A 22,721-nucleotide genomic window follows, 5' to 3' on the forward strand; every position below is an offset into this window, starting at 1 on the left:
TTGAATAGGGGATGTCGGGTCCATTCCGACAACTGCATGTCAGAATGGACCTGACTCTTATTGAATATTCCCCATAATGTGACAGTGTCTTGGAACTGCCTTATGGCAATTACTGATCACAGATCAGAGCAATTATCACTGACTGACTGGCTGCCAGCAAGGAAACCAATCTGATCAGGAAAGGAAGATACCTATTTCCTCTCCCTCTTATGGTAAGCAGCGCTGAAATCACTGTATACTTATTTTCTAACTGTCCACCTTAATATACTATCCGCTTTCTGTACTTTTCTGAATGTCTGTCTTCCCTATCTGTTTCATTTACATTTAAATAGTCCTTTAATCCTTCTTTCTTCTTTCTATATGTTACAGAGCATTTCCTTATATCCATTTTAGATATTTCAAATATATTGATGATATTATATTTTGATATTATACATAGAACTAAGCTGGGATTAAAGACTGGTTAAACATGCCTCATTCAAACACACTTTGGCCTGGTTCTAATGAACATCTCTCCATATGTGGCCTGGTATAATTAGCATTTAACAAGCATGGCCTGATCACTGTACTAGACAATACCTTCCACAGATTTCATGTGGAAGACACGGTATCCGGTCTCTAGGTCGACAGTCGCTAGGTCATCTACTATTGGTCGACATGCATTAGGTCAACACGGTCAGTAGGTCGACATTTTCTAGGTCAACATGACAAAAGGTCGACATGAGTTTTTTAACATTGTTTTTTCATTTTGTTTTACTTTTTCATACTTTACGAGCCACGCGAGGGGACACAGTGCACTAATTGGGGCTCCTGGTCACTCTACAAAGAATAGGACCCGTTTTTAAAAAAAACATGTTGACCTTTTGTCATGTTGATCTAATTCTTGTGTCAACCTATTTTGGGTGTTGATTTAAGGGCCCTACACACTTAAAGATTATCTGTCCAATCTGGCTGATTGGAAAGGAAATCTGGCAATGTCTGGGAGCAAATGACAATCAACAATTTGCTACCAAAATCAAGAAAATGGACAAAAACAGTTCAGATAAATTGGTTTAATGAAACAAACTTAACCAATTTGTCTTAAAGTACATTTTTGTCTGTTTTCCAATGTTTGAGAGTAGTGAATTGCCATTTGCTCCCAAACATTGCCAGATTTTCTTTCCAATCAGCCAGATTGGACAGATAATCTTTTAGTGTGTAGGGCCCTTTAGTTACGGTCGACCAATAGTGGTCAACCTAAACACTGTCGACTTAAGTGTGGTCGACCCTATGAACCACACCTAGAAGACACACCCATTCAGGTATAGTATACCTATTTGAATTCACCGCTCTCACACTCACTCAGAATCGAGCTGGCCTCTCAGAAGAATAGACCTCTCATCACCAGGATTAATTTCATTATGGCTAAGTATTGAACACACATGGCTTAATGGCATAGAATAGTTAATCTGGAAATACATATGGCTTTAAGGTTAATGGTGCTGGTGCAATTATGTGATATTGGGGGTAATTCTGAGTTGATCGCAGCAGGAATTTTGTTAGCAGTTGGGCAAAACCATGTGCACTGCAGGGGAGGCAGATATAACATGTGCAGAGAGAGTTAGATTTGGGCGGGTTATTTTGTTTCTGTGCAGGGTAAATAATGGCTGCTTTATTTTTATTGCAGATTGAACACACAACACCCAAATCTAACTCTCTCTGCACATGTTATATCTGCCTCCCCCGCAGTGCACATGGGGGGTAATTCCAAGTTGATCGCAGCAGAAATTTAGTTAGCAATTGGGCAAAACCATGTGCACTGCAGGGGAGGCAGATTTAACAAGTGCAGAGAATTAGATTTGGGTGGGGTGTGTTCAATCTGCAATCTAATTTGCAGTGTAAAAATAAATCAGCCAGTATTTACCCTGCACAGAAATAAAATAACCCACCCAAATCTAATTATCTCTGCACATGTTAAATTTGCCTCCCCTGCAGTGCACATGGTTTTGCCCAATTGCTAACTAAATTCCTGCTGTGATCAACTTGAAATTACCCCCATGATTTTGCCCAACTGATAACAAAATTCCTGCTGCAATCAATTACCCTCATTGTTATGTGTTTGTGATATACATTTGTGGATGGTGATTTAGAATAGATTGTGCTGGTTTGTGAATAGTAATTAGAGATGTGCACTTGAAATTTTTCGGGTTTTGTGTTTTGGTTTTGGGTTCGGTTCCGCGGCCGTGTTTTGGGTTCGACCGCGTTTTGGCAAAACCTCACCGAATTTTTTTTGTCGGATTCGGGTGTGTTTTGGATTCGGGTGTTTTTTTCAAAAAAACCCTAAAAAACAGCTTAAATCGTAGAATTTGGGGTCATTTTGACCCCAAAGTATTATTAACCTCAAAAACCATAATTTCCACTCATTTTCAGTCTATTCTGAATACCTCACACCTCACAATATTATTTTTAGTCCTAAAATTTGCACAGAGGTCGCTGGATGACTAAGCTAAGCGACCCTAGTGGCCGACACAAACACCTGGCCCATCTAGGAGTGGCACTGCAGTGTCACGCAGGATGGCCCTTCCAAAAAACACTCCCCAAAGAGCACATGACGCAAAGAAAAAAAGAGGCGCAATGAGGTAGCTGTGTGAGTAAGATAAGCGACCCTAGTGGCCGACACAAACACTTGGCCCATCTAGGAGTGGCACTGCAGTGTCACGCAGGATGGCCCTTCCAAAAAACACTCCCCAAACAGCACATGACGCAAAGAAAAAAAGAGGCGCAATGAGGTAGCTGTGTGAGTAAGATAAGCGACCCTAGTTGCCGACACAAATACCTGGCCCATCTAGGAGTGGCACTGCAGTGTCACGCAGGATGGCCCTTCCAAAAAACACTCCCCAAACAGCACATGACGCAAAGAAAAAAAGAGGCGCAATGAGGTAGCTGTGTGAGTAAGATAAGCGACCCTAGTGGCCGACACAAACACCTGGCCCTTCTAGGAGTGGCACTGCAGTGTCACGCAGGATGGCCCTTCCAAAAAACACTCCCCAAACAGCACATGACGCAAAGAAAAAAAGAGGCGCAATGAGGTAGCTGTGTGAGTAAGATAAGCGACCCTAGTGGCCGACACAAACACCTGGCCCATCTAGGAGTGGCACTGCAGTGTCACGCAGGATGGCCCTTCCAAAAAACACTCCCCAAACAGCACATGACGCAAAGAAAAAAAGAGGCGCAATGAGGTAGCTGTGTGAGTAAGATAAGCGACCCTAGTGGCCGACACAAACACCTGGCCCATCTAGGAGTGGCACTGCAGTGTCACGCAGGATGGCCCTTCCAAAAAACACTCTCCAAACAGCACATGACGCAAAGAAAAAAAGAGGCACAATGAGGTAGCTGTGTGAGTAAGATAAGCGACCCTAGTGGCCGACACAAACACCTGGCCCATCTAGGAGTGGCACTGCAGTGTCACGCAGGATGGCCCTTCCAAAAAACACTCTCCAAACAGCACATGACGCAAAGAAAAAAAGAGGCGCAATGAGGTAGCTGTGTGAGTAAGATAAGCGACCCTAGTGGCCGACACAAACACCTAGCCCATCTAGGAGTGGCACTGCAGTGTCACGCAGGATGGCCCTTCCAAAAAACACTCCCCAAACAGCACATGACGCAAAGAAGAAAAAAAGAAAAAAGAGGTGCAAGATGGAATTGTCCTTGGGCCCTCCCACCCACCCTTATGTTGTATAAACAGGACATGCACACTTTAACCAACCCATCATTTCAGTGACAGGGTCTGCCACACGACTGTGACTGAAATGACGGGTTGGTTTGGACCCCCACCAAAAAAGAAGCAATTAATCTCTCCTTGCACAAACTGGCTCTACAGAGGCAAGATGTCCACCTCATCATCATCCTCCAATATATCACTGTGTACATCCCCCTCCTCACAGATTATCAATTCGTCCCCACTGGAATCCACCATCTCAGCTCCCTGTGTACTTTTTGGAGGCAATTGCTGCTGGTCAATGTCTCCACGGAGGAATTGATTATAATTCATTTTAATGAACATCATCTTCTCCACATTTTCTGGAAGTAACCTCGTACGCCGATTGCTGACAAGGTGAGCGGCGGCACTAAACACTCTTTCGGAGTACACACTTGTGGGACGGCAACTTAGGTAGAATAAAGCCAGTTTGTGCAAGGGCCTCCAAATTGCCTCTTTTTCCTGCCAGTATAAGTACGGTCTGTGTGACGTGCCTACTTGGATGCGGTCACTCATATAATCCTCCACCATTCTTTCAATGGGGAGAGAATCATATGCAGTGACAGTAGACGACATGTCCGTAATCGTTGTCAGGTCCTTCAGTCCGGACCAGATGTCAGCATCAGCAGTCGCTCCAGACTGCCCTGCATCACCGCCAGCGGGTGGGCTCGGAATTCTGAGCCTTTTCCTCGCACCCCCAGTTGCGGGAGAATGTGAAGGAGGAGATGTTGACAGGTCGCGTTCCGCTTGACTTGACAATTTTCTCACCAGCAGGTCTTTGAACCCCAGCAGACTTGTGTCTGCCGGAAAGAGAGATCCAAGGTAGGTTTTAAATCTAGGATCGAGCACGGTGGCCAAAATGTAGTGCTCTGATTTCAACAGATTGACCACCCGTGAATCCTTGTTAAGCGAATTAAGGGCTCCATCCACAAGTCCCACATGCCTAGCGGAATCGCTCCGTGTTAGCTCCTCCTTCAATGTCTCCAGCTTCTTCTGCAAAAGCCTGATGAGGGGAATGACCTGACTCAGGCTGGCAGTGTCTGAACTGACTTCACGTGTGGCAAGTTCAAAGGGCAGCAGAACCTTGCACAATGTTGAAATCATTCTCCACTGCGCTTGAGACAGGTGCATTCCACCTCCTATATCGTGCTGAATTGTATAGGCTTGAATGGCCTTTTGCTGCTCCTCCAACCTCTGAAGCATATATAGGGTTGAATTCCACCTCGTTACCACTTCTTGCTTCAGATGATGGCAGGGCAGGTTCAGGCGTTTTTGGTGTTGCTCCAGTCTTCTGTACGTGGTGCCTGTACACCGAAAGTGTCCCGCAATTCTTCTGGCCACCGACAGCATCTCTTGCACGCCCCTGTCGTTTTTAAAAAAATTCTGCACCACCAAATTCAAGGTATGTGCAAAACATGGGACGTGCTGGAATTTGCCCATATTTAATGCACACACAATATTGCTGGCGTTGTCCGATGCCACAAATCCACAGGAGAGTCCAATTGGGGTAAGCCATTCCGCGATGATCTTCCTCAGTTGCCGTAAGAGGTTTTCAGCTGTGTGCGTATTCTGGAAACCGGTGATACAAAGCGTAGCCTGCCTAGGAAAGAGTTGGCGTTTGCGAGATGCTGCTACTGGTGCCGCCGCTGCTGTTCTTGCGGCGGGAGTCCATACATCTACCCAGTGGGCTGTCACAGTCATATAGTCCTGACCCTGCCCTGCTCCACTTGTCCACATGTCCGTGGTTAAGTGGACATTGGGTACAACTGCATTTTTTAGGACACTGGTGAGTCTTTTTCTGACGTCTGTGTACATTCTCGGTATCGCCTGCCTAGAGAAGTGGAACCTAGATGGTATTTGGTGACGGGGGCACACTACCTCAAGAAATTGTCTAGTTCCCTGTGAACTAACGGCGGATACCGGACGCACGTCTAACACCAACATAGTTATCAAGGCCTCAGTTATCCGCTTTGCAGCAGGATGACTGCTGTGATATTTCATCTTCCTCGCAAAGGACTGTTGGACAGTCAATTGCTTGGTGGAAGTAGTAAAAGTGGTCTTACGATTTCCCCTCTGGGATGACCATCGACTCCCAGCAGCAACAACAGCAGCGCCAGCAGCAGTAGGCGTTACACGCAAGGATGCATCGGAGGAATCCCAGGCAGGAGAGGAATCGTCAGAATTGCCAGTGACATGGCCTGCAGGACTATTGGCATTCCTGGGGAAGGAGGAAATTGACACTGAGGGAGTTGGTGGGGTGGTTTGCGTGAGCTTGGTTACAAGAGGAAGGGATTTACTGGTCAGTGGACTGCTTCCGCTGTCGCCCAAAGTTTTTGAACTTGTCACTGACTTATTATGAATGCGCTGCAGGTGACGTATAAGGGAGGATGTTCCGAGGTGGTTAACGTCCTTACCCCTACTTATTACAGCTTGACAAAGGCAACACACGGCTTGACAAATGTTGTCCGCATTTCTGTTGAAATACTTCCACACCGAAGAGCTGATTTTTTTGGTATTTTCACCAGGCATGTCAACGGCCATATTCCTCCCACGGACAACAGGTGTCTCCCCGGGTGCCTGACTTAAACAAACCACCTCACCATCAGAATCCTCCTTGTCAATTTCCTCCCCAGCGCCAGCAACACCCATATCCTCCTCATCCTGGTGTACTTCAACACTGACATCTTCAATCTGACTATCAGGAACTGGACTGCGGGTGCTCCTTCCAGCACTTGCAGGGGGCGTGCAAATGGTGGAAGGTGCATGCTCTTCACGTCCAGTGTTGGGAAGGTCAGGCATCGCAACCGACACAATTGGACTCTCCTTGTGGATTTGGGATTTCGAAGAACGCACAGTTCTTTGCGGTGCTTTTGCCAGCTTGAGTCTTTTCATTTTTCTAGCGAGAGGCTGAGTGCTTCCATCCTCATGTGAAGCTGAACCACTAGCCATGAACATAGGCCAGGGCCTCAGCCGTTCCTTGCCACTCCGTGTGGTAAATGGCATATTGGCAAGTTTACGCTTCTCCTCCGACAATTTTATTTTAGATTTTGGAGTCCTTTTTTTACTGATATTTGGTGTTTTGGATTTTACATGCTCTGTACTATGACATTGGGCATCGGCCTTGGCAGACGACGTTGGTGGCATTTCATCGTCTCGGCCATGACTAGTGGCAGCAGCTTCAGCACGAGGTGGAAGTGGATCTTGATCTTTCCCTAATTTTGGAACCTCAACATTTTTGTTCTCCATATTTTAATAGGCACAACTAAAAGGCACCTCAGGTAAACAATGGAGATGGATGGATACTAGTATACTTATGGATGGACGAGCGACTGCCAACACAGAGGTAGCTACAGCCGTGGACTACCGTACTGTTTCTGCTGCTAATATAGACTGGATGATAATGAGATGAAATTAATATATATATATATAATATCACTAGTACTGCAGCCGGACAGGTATATATATTTATTATGTAATGACTGATGACGGACCTGCTGGACACTGTCAGCTCAGCAGCACCGCAGACTGCTACAGTAAGCTACTATAGTAGTATGTATCAAGTAGAAAGAAAAAAAAAAACCACGGGTAGGTGGTGTACAATTATGGATGGACGAGCGACTGCCGACACAGAGGTAGCTACAGCCGTGGACTACCGTACTGTGTCTGCTGCTAATATAGACTGGATGATAATGAGATGAAATTAATATATATATATATATATATATAATATCACTAGTACTGCAGCCGGACAGGTATATATATTTATTATGTAATGACTGATGACGGACCTGCTGGACACTGTCAGCTCAGCAGCACCGCAGACTGCTACAGTAAGATACTATAGTAGTATGTATCAATAAGAAAGAAAAAAAAAAACCACGGGTAGGTGGTATACAATTATGGATGGACGAGCGACTGCCGACACAGAGGTAGCTACAGCCGTGGACTACCGTACTGTGTCTGCTGCTAATATAGACTGGATGACAATGAGATGAAATTAATATATATATATATAATATCACTAGTACTGCAGCCGGACAGGTATATATATTTATTATGTAATGACTGATGACGGACCTGCTGGACACTGTCAGCTCAGCAGCACCGCAGACTGCTACAGTAAGCTACTATAGTAGTATGTATCAAGAAGAAAGAAAAAAAAAAACCACGGGTAGGTGGTATACAATTATGGATGGACGAGCGACTGCCGACACAGAGGTAGCTACAGCCGTGGACTACCGTACTGTGTCTGCTGCTAATATAGACTGGATGATAATGAGATGAAATGAATATATATATATATATATAATATCACTAGTACTGCAGCCGGACAGGTATATATATTTATTATGTAATGACTGATGACGGACCTGCTGGACACTGTCAGCTCAGCAGCACCGCAGACTGCTACAGTAAGCTACTATAGTAGTATGTATCAAGAAGAAAGAAAAAAAAAAACCACGGGTAGGTGGTATACAATTATGGATGGACGAGCGACTGCCGACACAGAGGTAGCTACAGCCGTGGACTACCGTACTGTGTCTGCTGCTAATATAGACTGGATGATAATGAGATGAAATTAATATATATATATATAATATCACTAGTACTGCAGCCGGACAGGTATATATATTTATTATGTAATGACTGATGACGGACCTGCTGGACACTGTCAGCTCAGCAGCACCGCAGACTGCTACAGTAAGCTACTATAGTAGTATGTATCAAGAAGAAAAAAAAAAAAAAACACGGGTAGGTGGTATACAATTATATATATATTATATACAATTATATATATATATATATATATATATATATATATATATATTAATCTGGTGGTGATTAATTAAACTGGTGGTCAGGTCACTGGTCACACTATCAGCAACTTGCAAGTAGTACTCCTAAGCAGACAATCACAATATATACTGGTGGTCAGTGTGGTCACAATGGCAGTGTGGCACTCTGGCAGCAAAAGTGTGCACTGTACGTTAAAATATGTACTCCTGCTCTCAGACTCTAACTGCTCCCCACTGTCTCCCCCACAAGTCAGATATACAGTCACACTATCACTTCAGCAAGTAGTAGTACTCCTCCTAATGCTCCCCAAAATTACTAAAGTAAATACTGTGTCTCTCTCTACTCTAGTCTCACTCTCTTCTCTATAAACGGAGAGGACGCCAGCCACGTCCTCTCCCTATCAATCTCAATGCACGTGTGAAAATGGCGGTGACGCGCGGCTCCTTATATAGAATCCGAGTCTCGCGATAGAATCCGAGCCTCGCGAGAATCCGACAGCGGGATGATGACGTTCGGGCGCGCTCGGGTTAACCGAGCAAGGCGGGAAGATCCGAGTCGCTCGGCCCCGTGTAAAAAAACCTGAAGTTCGGGCGGGTTCGGATTCCGAGGAACCGAACCCGCTCATCTCTAAATAGTATATGTTGTTAATCATGAATACCACCATGCAAATACTTGATTTATGTGTGTTTTGTAGCAATTAAATATAATTAGATGGACAGGAATGTGAAATTGAAGTCGGTTCTTGAGATGTTTGAATAAATTGGTTAAGTTGGATTGGAATCGTGGAATATAATTAGATGGCTTGGAATTGTGAAATCATCATATATGTATTATGTTGTAGTTTATACATTTTGGAATGTAGTGGAGTCTTTCAGAGGTATGTTGGTTTGTTCAAGATGGCTGCTGCCATGTGACTTTTTATAGTCTAACAAAGAATGCCATGTACCTGGAAACATACGATGGTGATATTGTTATAGTATTGTGATGCTATAGCTAGATATGTTCGGCGGGCATTTTTCATGTTTTGTGTTTTGGTTCTGGTTCCATGCTCGTGTTTTGGATCTGGATTGGTTTTGCCAAAACCACCCTTTCGTGTTTTGGTTTTGGATCTGGATGATTTTTTAAATAAACATAAAAACAGCTAAAATCACAGAATTTGGGGGTAATTTTTACCCTACGGTATCATTAAGCTCAATTACATACATTTCCACTAATTTCCAGTCTATTCTGAACATCTCATACCTCACAATATTATTTTTAGGCAAAAAAAGTTGCACTGAGGTGGCTGTATAACTAAGCTAAGCAATACAAGTGTGCGGCACAAACTCCTGGCCCTTCTAGGAGTGGCACTGCAGTGTCAGACAGGATGGCAGATTTAAAAAATAGGCCCCAAACAGCACATGATGCAAAGAAGAAAAAGAGGTGCAATGAGGTAGCTGGATGGCTAAGCTAAGTGACACAAGTGTGCGGCACCAACACCTGGCTAATCTAGGAGTGGCACTGCAGTGTCAGACAGGATGGCAGATTTAAAAAATAGGCCCCAAACAGCACATGATGCAAAGAAGAAAAAGAGGTGCAATGAGGTAGCTGGATGGCTAAGCTAAGTGACACAAGTGTGCGGCACCAACACCTGGCTAATCTAGGAGTGGCACTGCAATGTCAGACAGGATGACACTATTCAAAAACTAGGCCCCAAACAGCACATCATGCAAAGAAGTAAAAAAAGGTGCAATGAGGTAGCTGTATGGTATCGGGGACACACTACCTCCATCAATTGTCTAAATACAGCTGCACTAATGGTAGATACCGGACGCACATCTAGCACCAACATAGCTGTCAAGGCCTCAGTTATCCGCATTGCAACAGGATGACTGCTGTCATATTTCATCTTCCTCACAAAGGACTGTTGGGCAGTCATTTGCTTAGTTGAAGTAGTACAAGTGGTCTTCCAACATCCCCTCTGGGATGACGATCGACTCCCAGCAGCAACAACAGCAGCAGCAGCAGTAAGAGGAAGTGGTTCTTGATCTTTCCATATTTTATCTTTCAAATTTTCGTTCTCTATTATTTTTCTGGTGTTATATAACAAAATGCAGCAAGGGAGAGCATACCTCTACACCACACAGGGCAAACCCTGTAAAAAGTATTTGGATAAAATATTAATAACATCATTATTTGGAGTAAATAATATACAGCACAGGAGAGCACCACTGGACTTATATGGCAGCACCACTGGACAGGACTTATATGGTAGTACCACTGGACTGATTTTACATGCCAGTACCACTGAGTTTATACGCCAGTTCCACTGGACATATATGACAGTATTAATGGACTTATACTGCAGTACTACTGGACTTATACAGCAGTATCACTAGACTGGATTTATACGGCAGTACCACTGGACATATATGGCAGTATCATTGTACTTATACAGCAGTACCACTGGACTTGATTTATATGCAGTATCACTGGACTTATATGTCAGTACCACTGGAATTATATGGCAATATCACTGGAGTTATACATCAGTATAACTGGAATTATACGGCAGTATCACTGGATTTATACAGCAGTATCACTGGATTTATACAGCAGTATCAATGGACTGCATTTATATGGCAGTACCACTGGACATAAACAGCAGTATCACTGGATTTATACGGCAGTATCACTTGACTTATACGGTAGTACCACTGGAGTGGATTTATACAGCAGTATCACTGGACTTATACGGCAGTACCAGTGGAATTATACAGCAGTATCACTAGACTTATACTGCAGTATCACTGGAATTATACAGCAGTACAACTGGACTTATACGGCAGTATCACAGGAAATATACAGCAGTGCCATTGGACTTATATGGCAGTACCACTGGACTGGATTTATATGACAGTATCACTTGATTTATATGGCAGTACCACTGAAATTATATGGCAGTATCACAGGACTTATATGGCAGTATCACTGCAACTATACGGCAGTATCACTGGAATTATACGGCAGTATCACTGGACTAGATTTATATGGCAGTATCACTGGACTTTTACGGCAGTACCACTGGAATTATACGTCAGTATCACTGGAATTATATGGCAGTATCAGTGGATTTAGACAGCAGTATTACTTGACTGAATTTATACAGCAGTACCACTGGACATATATGGGAGTATCACTGGACTTATATGGAAGTACCACTGGACTGGATTTATATGGCAGTATCACTGGACACATACAGCAGTACCATTGGAATTATACGGCAGTATCAATGTACTTATACGGCAATATCATTGGAATTATATGGCAGTACCACTGGACTTATACGACAGCATCACTGGAATTATACTGCAGTACCACTAGACTTATATGGCAGTACCACTGGACTAGATTTATAGGGCAGTATCACTGGACTTATACGGCAGTACCACTGGACCTATACGGCAGTATCACTGGAATTACACAGTAGTACCACTGAATTTATATGGCAGTTCCACTGGATTGGATTTATACGGCAGTATCACTAGACTTATACGGCAGTACCACTGGAATTATATGGCAGTAATACTGGACATATAAGTCAGTATCACTGGAATTATATGGCAGTACCACTGGACTTATATGGCAGTACCACTGGAATTGATTTACATTACAGTACCACTGGACATATATGGCAGTACCACTGGACCTATACGGCAGTATCACTATATTACACAGCAGTACCACTGAACTTATATGGCAGTTCCACTGGATTGTATTTATACGGCAGTATCACTGGACATATACAGCAGTACTATTGGAATTATACGGCAGTATCACTGGACTTATACGGCAGTATCATTGGAATTATATGGCAGTGTCACGTTTAAATACTGAAATGAGCATCATAAATTATATATGATCTAAGGTGTGGTGATTACCTGCAGGAATAATCACCAATAATGTTTCCAAGTGACTGTATATATATATAATTTTGTATTCTTTTCAGCCGAGATGTGACAACATGGCTGACAGGCAATATCCTGCATTTGACCCAATAGGCCAGGCTGGGAGAGATCTGCAGACCATAAAGTTTGAGATGACATGTGCCTGACTGGACCATTGTAAAGGGGGATGACCTTTCTACATCAAAAGCAGAGATTTGCAAGCTCTGGACATTGAGGGCTAATAGGGCCAATTTGTTTGTTAGGTCAACAGAGGGGCTGTAAACAGACCAGGGATCCTGTTTCCTGGCTAATGTCATAAACCTCACTTTCTTTGAAAGAGATTCATACAGTATACCCCTTACCTCCCCCTTGGCTGTTGCCAAGCACCAAGTATGTAAAACCTGGTGTAGATACAGTCCAGCACAGAAGTGGTTAAAATCCCAAGGGAGGAAGCCTGATGAAGCTGGAGACTATATCTGTCCCACTCATGAAAATAGGAGTTGTGATCTCTTGGGGATACAGCTAGTATGCTGGAGATGACCTGAGTTATTCTGTGAAGTCCCCCATGGCAGAAGTATCCAATATTTATTTGTATAAGTGAATTAAGGTTTCTGTAAGTTTTTTATTTCCTTTTCATTTATTGAGATTGCTGTATTCTGTGTGTGTTTTTAAAATATTCTTAATAATCTTTGTAACCTTTTTGTAACCAAAGCTTTAAAGTATTCTTGAAATTAAAATCCTAATTTTAGTTCTGATTTCTGTTGTTCTTATGAACACTAAACCTGTGTATGGCTCAGGCCTACCTATTTTTCTAAGTATTGCAGTGTGTGTGTGTGTGACAGGTAAAGCTAAAGACGCATGCAATGTCCTTAATACGTTGAAAAGTCTTTGCTGGTGGCAGCTGAAAGTATTTAAGTAATCCCATGTGTCAAAAGTGACCCCGTACGTCGCATGTGGCAGTTCTCAAATTGGCATATTTGTGGAATTGGCCGGCAGCATTTTCACACAGTAACACTGGACTTATACGACAGCATCACTGGAATAATACAGCAGTACCACTGGACTTATATGGCAGTACCACTGGACTAGATTTATAGGGCACAATCACTGGACTTATATGGCAGTACCACTGGACCTTTACGGCAGTATCACTGGAATTACACAGCAGTACCACTGAATTTATATGGCAGTTCCACTGGATTGGATTTATACGGCAGTATCACTGGATTTATACGTCAGTACCACTGGAATTATACAGCAGTAATACTGGACATATAAGTCAGTATCACTGGAATTATATGGCAGTACCACTGGAATGGATTTATATGGCATTACCACTGGACATATACGGTAATATCACTGGATTTATACGGCAGTATCACTGGACTTATATGGCATTTTTACTGGACTGGATTTATACGCCAGTACCACTGGATTTATATGGCAGTACCACTGGACATATACATCAGTATCACTGGATTTATATGGCAATACCACTGGACATATACTGCAGTATCACTGGACTGGATTTATATGTTAGTACCACTGGACATATACGACAGTATCACTGGATTTATACAGCAGTATCACTGGACTGGATTTATATGCCAGTACCATTGGATTTTTACGGCAGTACCACTGGACATATATGGCAGTATCACTGGAGTTATATGGCAGTACGACTGGACGTATGTGGCAGTATCACTGGACTGGATTTATACAGCATTTCTACTGGACATATATGGCAGTATCACTGGATTTATATGACAGTACCACTGGACATATATGGCAGTATCACTGGACTGGATGTATATGTCAGTACCACTAGACATATACTGTAGTATCACTGGATTTATACGGCAGTATCACTGGACTTATATGGCATTATCACTGGACTGGATTTATACGCCAGTACCACTGGATATATATGGCAGTGCCACTGGAAAAATACATCAGTATCACTAAATTTATATGGCAGAACCACTGGACATATACGCCAATATCACTAGAATTATATAGCAGTATCACTGGACATATTCGTCAGTTTCACTGGACTGGATTTATACGGCAGTACCACTGGACATTATTGTCACTATCACTGGATTTATACGCCAGTACCGCTGGATTTATTCGACAGTACCACTGCAGATACTGTATATGGCAGTATCACTGAAATTATTTGGGAGTACCACTGGATATATATGGCAGTATCACTGGACTGGACTTATACAGCAGTACCACTGGACATATATGACGGTATCACTGGATTTATACGGCAGAATCACTGGACTTATACTGCAGTATCACTGGACTGGATTTATATGCCAGTGTCATTGGATTTTTATGGTAATACCACTGTATATATATGGCAGTATCACGGGAATTATATGGCAGTACTACTGGACATATGCGGCAGTAGTGGCAGATCCAGGGGGGGCACTAGGGCCTGTGCCCCCCGTGTCATTTGTGGCCTTCTGTCCCCCCCCCAGTGCAGGCGCCACACAGAGAGATGACGAGTGCCCCCTGAGCTTGTGTTAGCAGTGGGCGCCCGCCTCCCTGCACAGTGGCAGCCAGAGGCAGGAGCTCAGTTCTGAGCTCCGGCTTCCGGCGCTGTCACTGTGCACCGTGTGCTATTGGAGAGACTTCAGTCATGACGTCTCTATCATAGTGCTTACTGAGGAGCAGACGCCCAGGGAGGAGGAGGACTGCATCGGCCTGGAGGCGGGAACGGGGCTCGGTAAGTATGAGTTTTTTTTCCTTAATGCAGTGGGGGCATCTACTGGGGGCAAACTACGGGGGGACATTACTTCTGAGGGGCATCAACAAGGGGCATTACTACTGGGGGCAAACTACTGGGGGCATTATAACAGGGGGCATCTACCGGGGGAATCACTACTGAGGGTTCATCTATTGGGGGCAGCTACTGGGGGACAATTTTACTGGGGGCCATCTACTGGGGGCATTATTACTTGGGGGCATCTACTGGGGGCATTACTACTGGGGTGTCATCTATTGGGCAAACTTGTAGGGGGCATTACTACTGGGGGGTCATCTATTGGGGCATCTACTGGGGGACATTTTTACTGGGGGCCATCTACTGGCGGCATTATTACTGGGGGGTATCTACTGGGGACATTACTACTGGGGGGTCATCGATTGGGGGCAAAATCCTTGGGGGCATTACTACTGGGGGGCAAACTACTGGAGGACATTACTGGGGGGCATCTACGGGGGAAAACTGCTGGGGGACATTATTACTGGGGGGCATCTACTGGGGGCCAACTACTGGGGGATATTATTACTGGGGGGCATCTACTGGGGGCAAACTGCTGGGGGACATTATTACTGGGTGGCATCTACTGGGGGCAAACTACTGGGGGACATTATTACTGGGGGCCAACTACAAAGGTGCTAACTACTGGGGGCATACTACAGGAGGGCATTACTACTGGCGGCATAACTACAGGGGCATTACTACTTAGGGGCTAAACTACAGGGGTGCCAAACTACTGGGGGCATAATGACAGGGGCCAAACTACTGTGGGATAACTACAGGGGCCAAACTACTGGTGGCATTACTACTTGAGGCTAAACTACAAGGGGGTATAACTACAGGGGCTAAACTACAATGGAGAAAACTACAGGGGGGCATTACTACTGGTGGCTAAACTACTGGGGGCATTACCACTGGGAGGCTAAACTAAAGGGGGGGTAAACTACTGCGGTCTTAACTGCAGAGGCATTACCACTGGGGGCATAATGACTGGGGGCTTTACTACAGGCAACATTACTACTGGGGGCAATACAGCATTGCATAAGGGGCACCAATACTATGGGGTCTATATAAGGGGCACTACCAGTACAGTGGACATTGCATAATGAGCGCTACAACTGTGGGCATTGTATAAGAAGTGGCACCTCACATGCACCGAAGCCGCACGGAAATGTACTTGCCCCTTCCATGGTGCCCCCCCCTATCTTTTTCTTCTGGATCCGCCCCTGTGCGGCAGTATCACTGGACTTTAATTATATGGCAGTTCCACTGGACATATATGGCAGTATCACTGGAATTATTTAGCAGTACCACTGGACATATATGGCAGTATCACTGGACTGGACTTATACGGCAGTACCACTGGACATACAGGTATATATATGATAGTTTCACTGGATTTATACGGCAGTACCACTGGACATATATGGCAGTATCACTGGACATATACGGCAGTTTCACTGGACTTATACGGCAGTATCACTGGACTGCATTTATATGCCAGTACCACTGTATTTATATGGCAGTGTCACTGGACTTATACGGCAGTATCACTGGACATATATGGCAGTATCACTGGACTTATACAGCAGCACAGAGACACCATTACTGGACTGATGCAGGACAACACAGCACCACTGCAATGGACTGGACTTATACAGCAGCACTGGACATATGGCAGCAGAGGACACGACCACTGCACTGGACTTATACAGCTACACGGGACATATGGCAGCAGAGGACACCACCACTGTGACTGGACTGATGCAGCATAAGACACTGCACTGGTCTGAGCAGCACAAGTCAGCACTGGAATCACCACCCCACTTTTCCTCCTGCACAGACACTGAGGACGGAAACACATCCTCTTGCTACACTCTCCAATACCGGAGTGAAAATGGCGGGGACACGCGGCTCCTTCTATGAATCCAAAACCGGCGAGAATTCGACATCGGGATAATGAAGTTTTGCCTTGTTCTGGTTTACTGAGTCAGGCGGGGAAACCCGAGCTGGGCTCAGGTAGTGAAGTACAATAGGGTTCGGTTCAGCCCACTCATATTTAGTTATAGCTATAACCATAGGCTGAAATCAGTGTTTTTGGGAATGGATGTAGGTATATACAGTAATTGTGGAATATAATTAGTTGGATTGGAATGTGCCTGAATTAGTTAGTTGGTTCGTACAAGGTGTCTGCTAGTATGTGGCTGCTGGCATCCCCTTATGAACCATATGTTGCAGACTTTGGAATCATGGGAGCTTTCAAAAATGGATTCTAGCTTGTGTCCCACGTGGTTTGTACATAGGAAACAGGCGGTCTGTGGACTATGCAGTCACATGCTGCCCCTCCCCTGCACGTCCCCACACTAATATATCCCTCTAGTCATAACTATATATATATATATATATATATATATATATATATATATATCTTTCTCTCTCACTCTGTATTTTCTCTTTAACATCTCTCATGTCTTACATTGTATTTGACCAATTCTGTATAATGATAGATATAAATTTTATGAGTATCAATTGTTTGTGGAAATACATTCTTAAGTTTTACATTCTATATGACATGCATGCATTCTTCCATGAATAGAATATTCCTAATGGTTTAAACATATATTTCTAGGTACAACCTTAGCAAGTATGTTATTAAAAGGTACATAAATAGTGATTCATTATTATAAATCACTAAATGGTTAAAATTATACATTTGCTACGAAGATATGAAATAATGTAATAAAAGCAATAGGAACAGAAAGGAAGAAAAAGCAATCCCCTTTATCACTATACAGTAGTCTTTCCAATCTTCCTCAAACCCTTTTCAGGGGCAATACCATTATAAACAGTTATTTAGTGTAATATACAGTTTTTTTAGTGTACACTGTTATTTAATGTAGTTGAGTTTAAAAATAAATAGATTTTTTTGTGGGCAGGAAGTGTGTTAAAATGTTTTTCTAAAAAACATCTTGTTTTTGTATTTAGGACATTCCGTTTGTGTTTAAAAATGACTTCCTTTTATTTAAATACACTATTCCATGGAGGGTCGCATCTAAAGCGGAGGAGGCCCAAGTGTTTGCTGCATCCAGTCACCATCCTCTCTAGCTGGCAGGGTTGTATCTCTTGCCAGTGTAACCCTTGGTTACGTATAATAATCGTATATTGGTGGTCATTCCGAGTTGTTCGCTCAGTAAATTTTTTCGCATCGCAGCGATTTTCCGCTTAGTGCGCATGCGCAATGTCCGCACTGCGACTGCGCCAAGTAAATTTGCTATGAAGTTAGGTATTTTACTCACGGCTTTTTCTTCGTTCAGGCGATCGTAATGTGATTGACAGTAAGTGGGTGTTTCTGGGCGGAAACAGGCCGTTTTATGGGAGTGTGGTAAAAAACGCTACCGTTTCTGGGGAAAACGCGGGAGTGGCTGGAGAAACTGGGGAGTGTCTGGGCGAACGCTGGGTGTGTTTGTGACGTCAAACCAGGAACGACAAGCACTGAACTGATCGCAGATGCAGAGTAAGTCTCGAGCTACTCAGAAACTGCACAGAGCAGTCTTTTCGCAATATTGCGAAACTTTCGTTCGCAATTTTACTATGCTAAGATTCACTCCCAGTAGGCGGCGGCTTAGCGTGTGCAATGCTGCTAAAATCGGCTTGCGAGCGAACAACTCGGAATGAGGGCCAATATGCACTACTAGACTATTAGTGTAATGTGCCTCCACCAAAACTTAACTGAAGGTTGTAATTTTCTATACTTTACAGTGCTGGCTTGGGTCAGCAGACAATTCTTGTTCGACTCCCTGTACTAAATAAACTATTAACGCTCTACACTGCTTTCCCTTTCCTGTGTGTAAATAAATGAGATTATATTTAATTTGAATAAAGTAATATAAAATTACAGATTGTAATAGACAAGAAATACAATTAAAGGATCACACTTTATCTTCTAATCCTACCCCAAGGCCTATACAGTTTACCTGCATGCAATACAAAAATTACCATTACCTCTAAGGTAGCTACCTGAGTTCACCTCTGACTGAAAAAAATATAATCCAAGGTGAACACCCAGGTTATTAAATCAAATATCATGCATGAGACACCTTCTCATATGCATATGTAAATTGAGCTTATGGGCCAAGAATAATTACAAATATATCTATGCACATTCATTTATGAATTAACGTTATGTATAAACTAGCTGTTCTCTTAACACACTTTCTTGTAGGAGTTCATGTAGGTGCTAAGTGTACACAGTTAATGTCCACTTAGAATTAGAGATGAGCGGGTTCGGTTTTACTCGGTTTTACTCGGTTCCCAAAACGGCATCTAATTGGCTCACGGATGTCATGTGTTTTGGATAGCCAATAAGATTCGGTTTTGAGAACCGAGTAAAACCGAGTAAAACCGAATCCGCTCATCTCTACTTATAATGTCCATCTACACTCAGTTTGCAGTATATCCGCAAATGGATCCTTATGTCCAGTACACTTGCTTAAGATGCATGCGATCACGTGTGCCGCCTGTAGTCTGGGCGGTTTCCACAAGATAAAATACTATACTTTGCCAGGCAACATGTGTTTCAGTATTGTGACTCTTTCTATTGCTATTTTGACTAGACTGTCTGACAGGGTTCCCAGAGTGGAAAGATAACTTTGTTTAGCAAATACTGAAACTGTCTCAATAAATGTTACAATTGGTCTTGTTTTACTTGTCTGGCAGCACTTCTAATAGTTTACTTATCTGCTCCATACAGCACAATGCCCCGACGTGTGTAAAGGCCCATATAGACGGGCCGATGCGGGAGATATGTTTGCTGAGCGAACCGCTCAGCACACATCTCTCCCGCCACTCAGCACATCGTGATCTGTGCTGACCCTGCGGGGGGAGACAGGGGACACACACGCTCATTTCACCCAGTGGGTGAAGTGAGCGACCCGCTAGATTGGCCTGCACGGCAGGCCAATCTAGCACCTGCAATAGCGATGCGCTGCGCATCGCTATCGCTGTTAGGGCTACACACAGAGCGATCTTGCTGAAAATCTAAGCAATCTAGTCAGATTGCTTAGATTATCACTCCGTGTGTACCCCCTTTAAGTCTTTTACATAGAGGACAATTAAGCTTGCCTTTGATATAGGTGTTAGTCTCTACTGTAAAAGCTCTTGGCAGCTATTAAGCTGTAGCCAATTCTGTGTCCTTTATGAGCCCAGCTGACTATAAATGTGCAAGTGTCTAAAGCTGTGAGTGTAAATGTCTGTTCTCACTCACTCATGACTGATCGTGCTGATGCTCAGTCCCTCACTGGATCTCTGGAATCACTGCTCTAGGTGAAGCTGTCTCTGAGCTCTCCCTCAACTCTTGTCTCCAGGGCTGGGCACTTCTGTCACTTCTGTCCCTCAGTTCTGCTACGCTTCACCTCTCAATAGGGCTTTTCCTCACTTGGCATTAACATCTAAGGTAGCCTAAAGTCTCCTGTTTAATGTTTACAGCAGGCAGCTATAAGAGGCAGAGATACCCTTGATGGGCCCAGCCTGTGTATGGAAAGCAGCCTCACAGCATCACTGCTACCCACTCAATGTTTACAGCAGTTATGAGTGGCAGCAGGATCGGAATCAGAAAGCATTCCAGCATACAGGTGTGCATACAAAGCAGTGGTCTCAGGCCCCCTCCTGCTCACTCAATGTTTACAGCGGTATGAGCGGCAGGGGTATAGACATCAACTGCACTACCCGTCTATGCAGCCCTGCTTAGGCTTCTGCTCAGCGCCGGCACAGTCCTGAAGCTCATCCTCCGCCCAATGTTACAGCTAGTTGGCAGCTGGGATGGCATTCAGGAACTGCAATCTTTCCGAGGAATCTGCAGACTGCCGTTCAGCGCTGAGGAGCCCACTTTTAAGTCTCTCACAAATGAGGCTCGCACTGACCGGCATACCCCTATTGGTGGCCTCTCTTCCGCAGCGCCAATCAGCGTGTCCCTACATCTCCAGTGGCTCGTGGTCAGTAGAGAGCGCGCGTGGGACCCAGCTTCCCGCCCGGTAGACTGTTACCACCGTGGCGCGTGAAAGCAGACTGGTGGCTCGAGGACTGTTCTTACCGCCCTTGCAGACCATTACCTTTAGCGCACGGCAGTCAGCACTGGGGACCCACCACAGCCAGATCCTATAAACAGCTGCACCTGTCTCGTGCAGTAAACCTTAAATCTACATTGTTCTACAAACAGCTCCTTTGACCACCATCAGGCTCATTACATATATATAAAACCATATGAACTACACACATTTATACCCAATTTCTCTATACCTATTACATTCAAGCCTGTGTGTATATATATATATATATATGCAACATAAATTATGAATTTTTTAATTATAAATATATATCTATATTTTATTTATTTATATATATATATATATATATATATATATATATTTATTTATGATCTCATATATATGTATATCCTCTGTTTTAACATTTATTTATTTATTATTTATTTCATTGCTACACCAGTGATGTGTGGTGGGGTGAGGCAGCTGAGGCAGAGCCTTTCCTATCATACTAACATATACAACAGAGATCTGAATTTATAAAGTATATGAAAATAAAAAGAATATATTAGAAATATCTTCTTTATATTATTCAAATCATTTCTATAATAACTCTGGAGCAAAAAGTCTATGGCAGGTGAGGCACTGGCTCCCCCCGCCTAACTTTTCCTTGCATCTCAGTACAAAACCAAATTTGCAGCAGTATATACTGCTGCATCTGTGTATAATGCCCACATGTGTATACAGTGCATATATATATATATATATATATATATATATATCAGTGATGTGTGGTGAGGTGAGGCAGCTGAGGCAGAGCTTTTCCTGTCATATTAACATATACACCAGAGTTTTGACTATATAAAGTATATGAAAAATACAAAGACTATCTTAAAACTACATTATTTGTATTTTTCTAATCATTTTTCTCAAAAAAACAAACAAAACGCTAATAACTTGGACAGTAGTAGACTGGACACTTGTGTGAGTGAGGAAACTGCATGAATGAGCTTGATAGCAGACTGGACACCTGTGGTGTGAGTGAGGAGACTGCATGAGCTTGATAGTAGACTGGTAGAAAGCACAGGTGCTGTAGGTACAGTAGAACGCTGGGATTAGAAGGCAGCATTAATTACAGCAAGAGCAGATGGAGAAGTCCAGCTGGAGTGGAGAGCGCTGATGTAGACAGAATCACAAGGAAGGAAATGAGCACTCAAGAATAAATGCAGATAATTGTATCAGAGGCTGGAGCTCAGGAATCAAATGCAGGTTATTGTATCAGAGGTTGGAGCTCAGGAACCAAATGCGGGTAATTGTATCAGAGACTGGAGCTCAGTAATCAAATGCAGGTAATTGTATCAAAGGCTGGAGCTCAGGCATCAAATGCAGGTAATTGTATCAGAGACTGGAGCTCAGTAATCAAATGCAGGTAATTATATCAGAGGATGGAG

This window comes from Pseudophryne corroboree, chromosome 10, assembly GCF_028390025.1.
Source record: "Pseudophryne corroboree isolate aPseCor3 chromosome 10, aPseCor3.hap2, whole genome shotgun sequence".
Lineage (NCBI taxonomy): Eukaryota > Metazoa > Chordata > Amphibia > Anura > Myobatrachidae > Pseudophryne > Pseudophryne corroboree.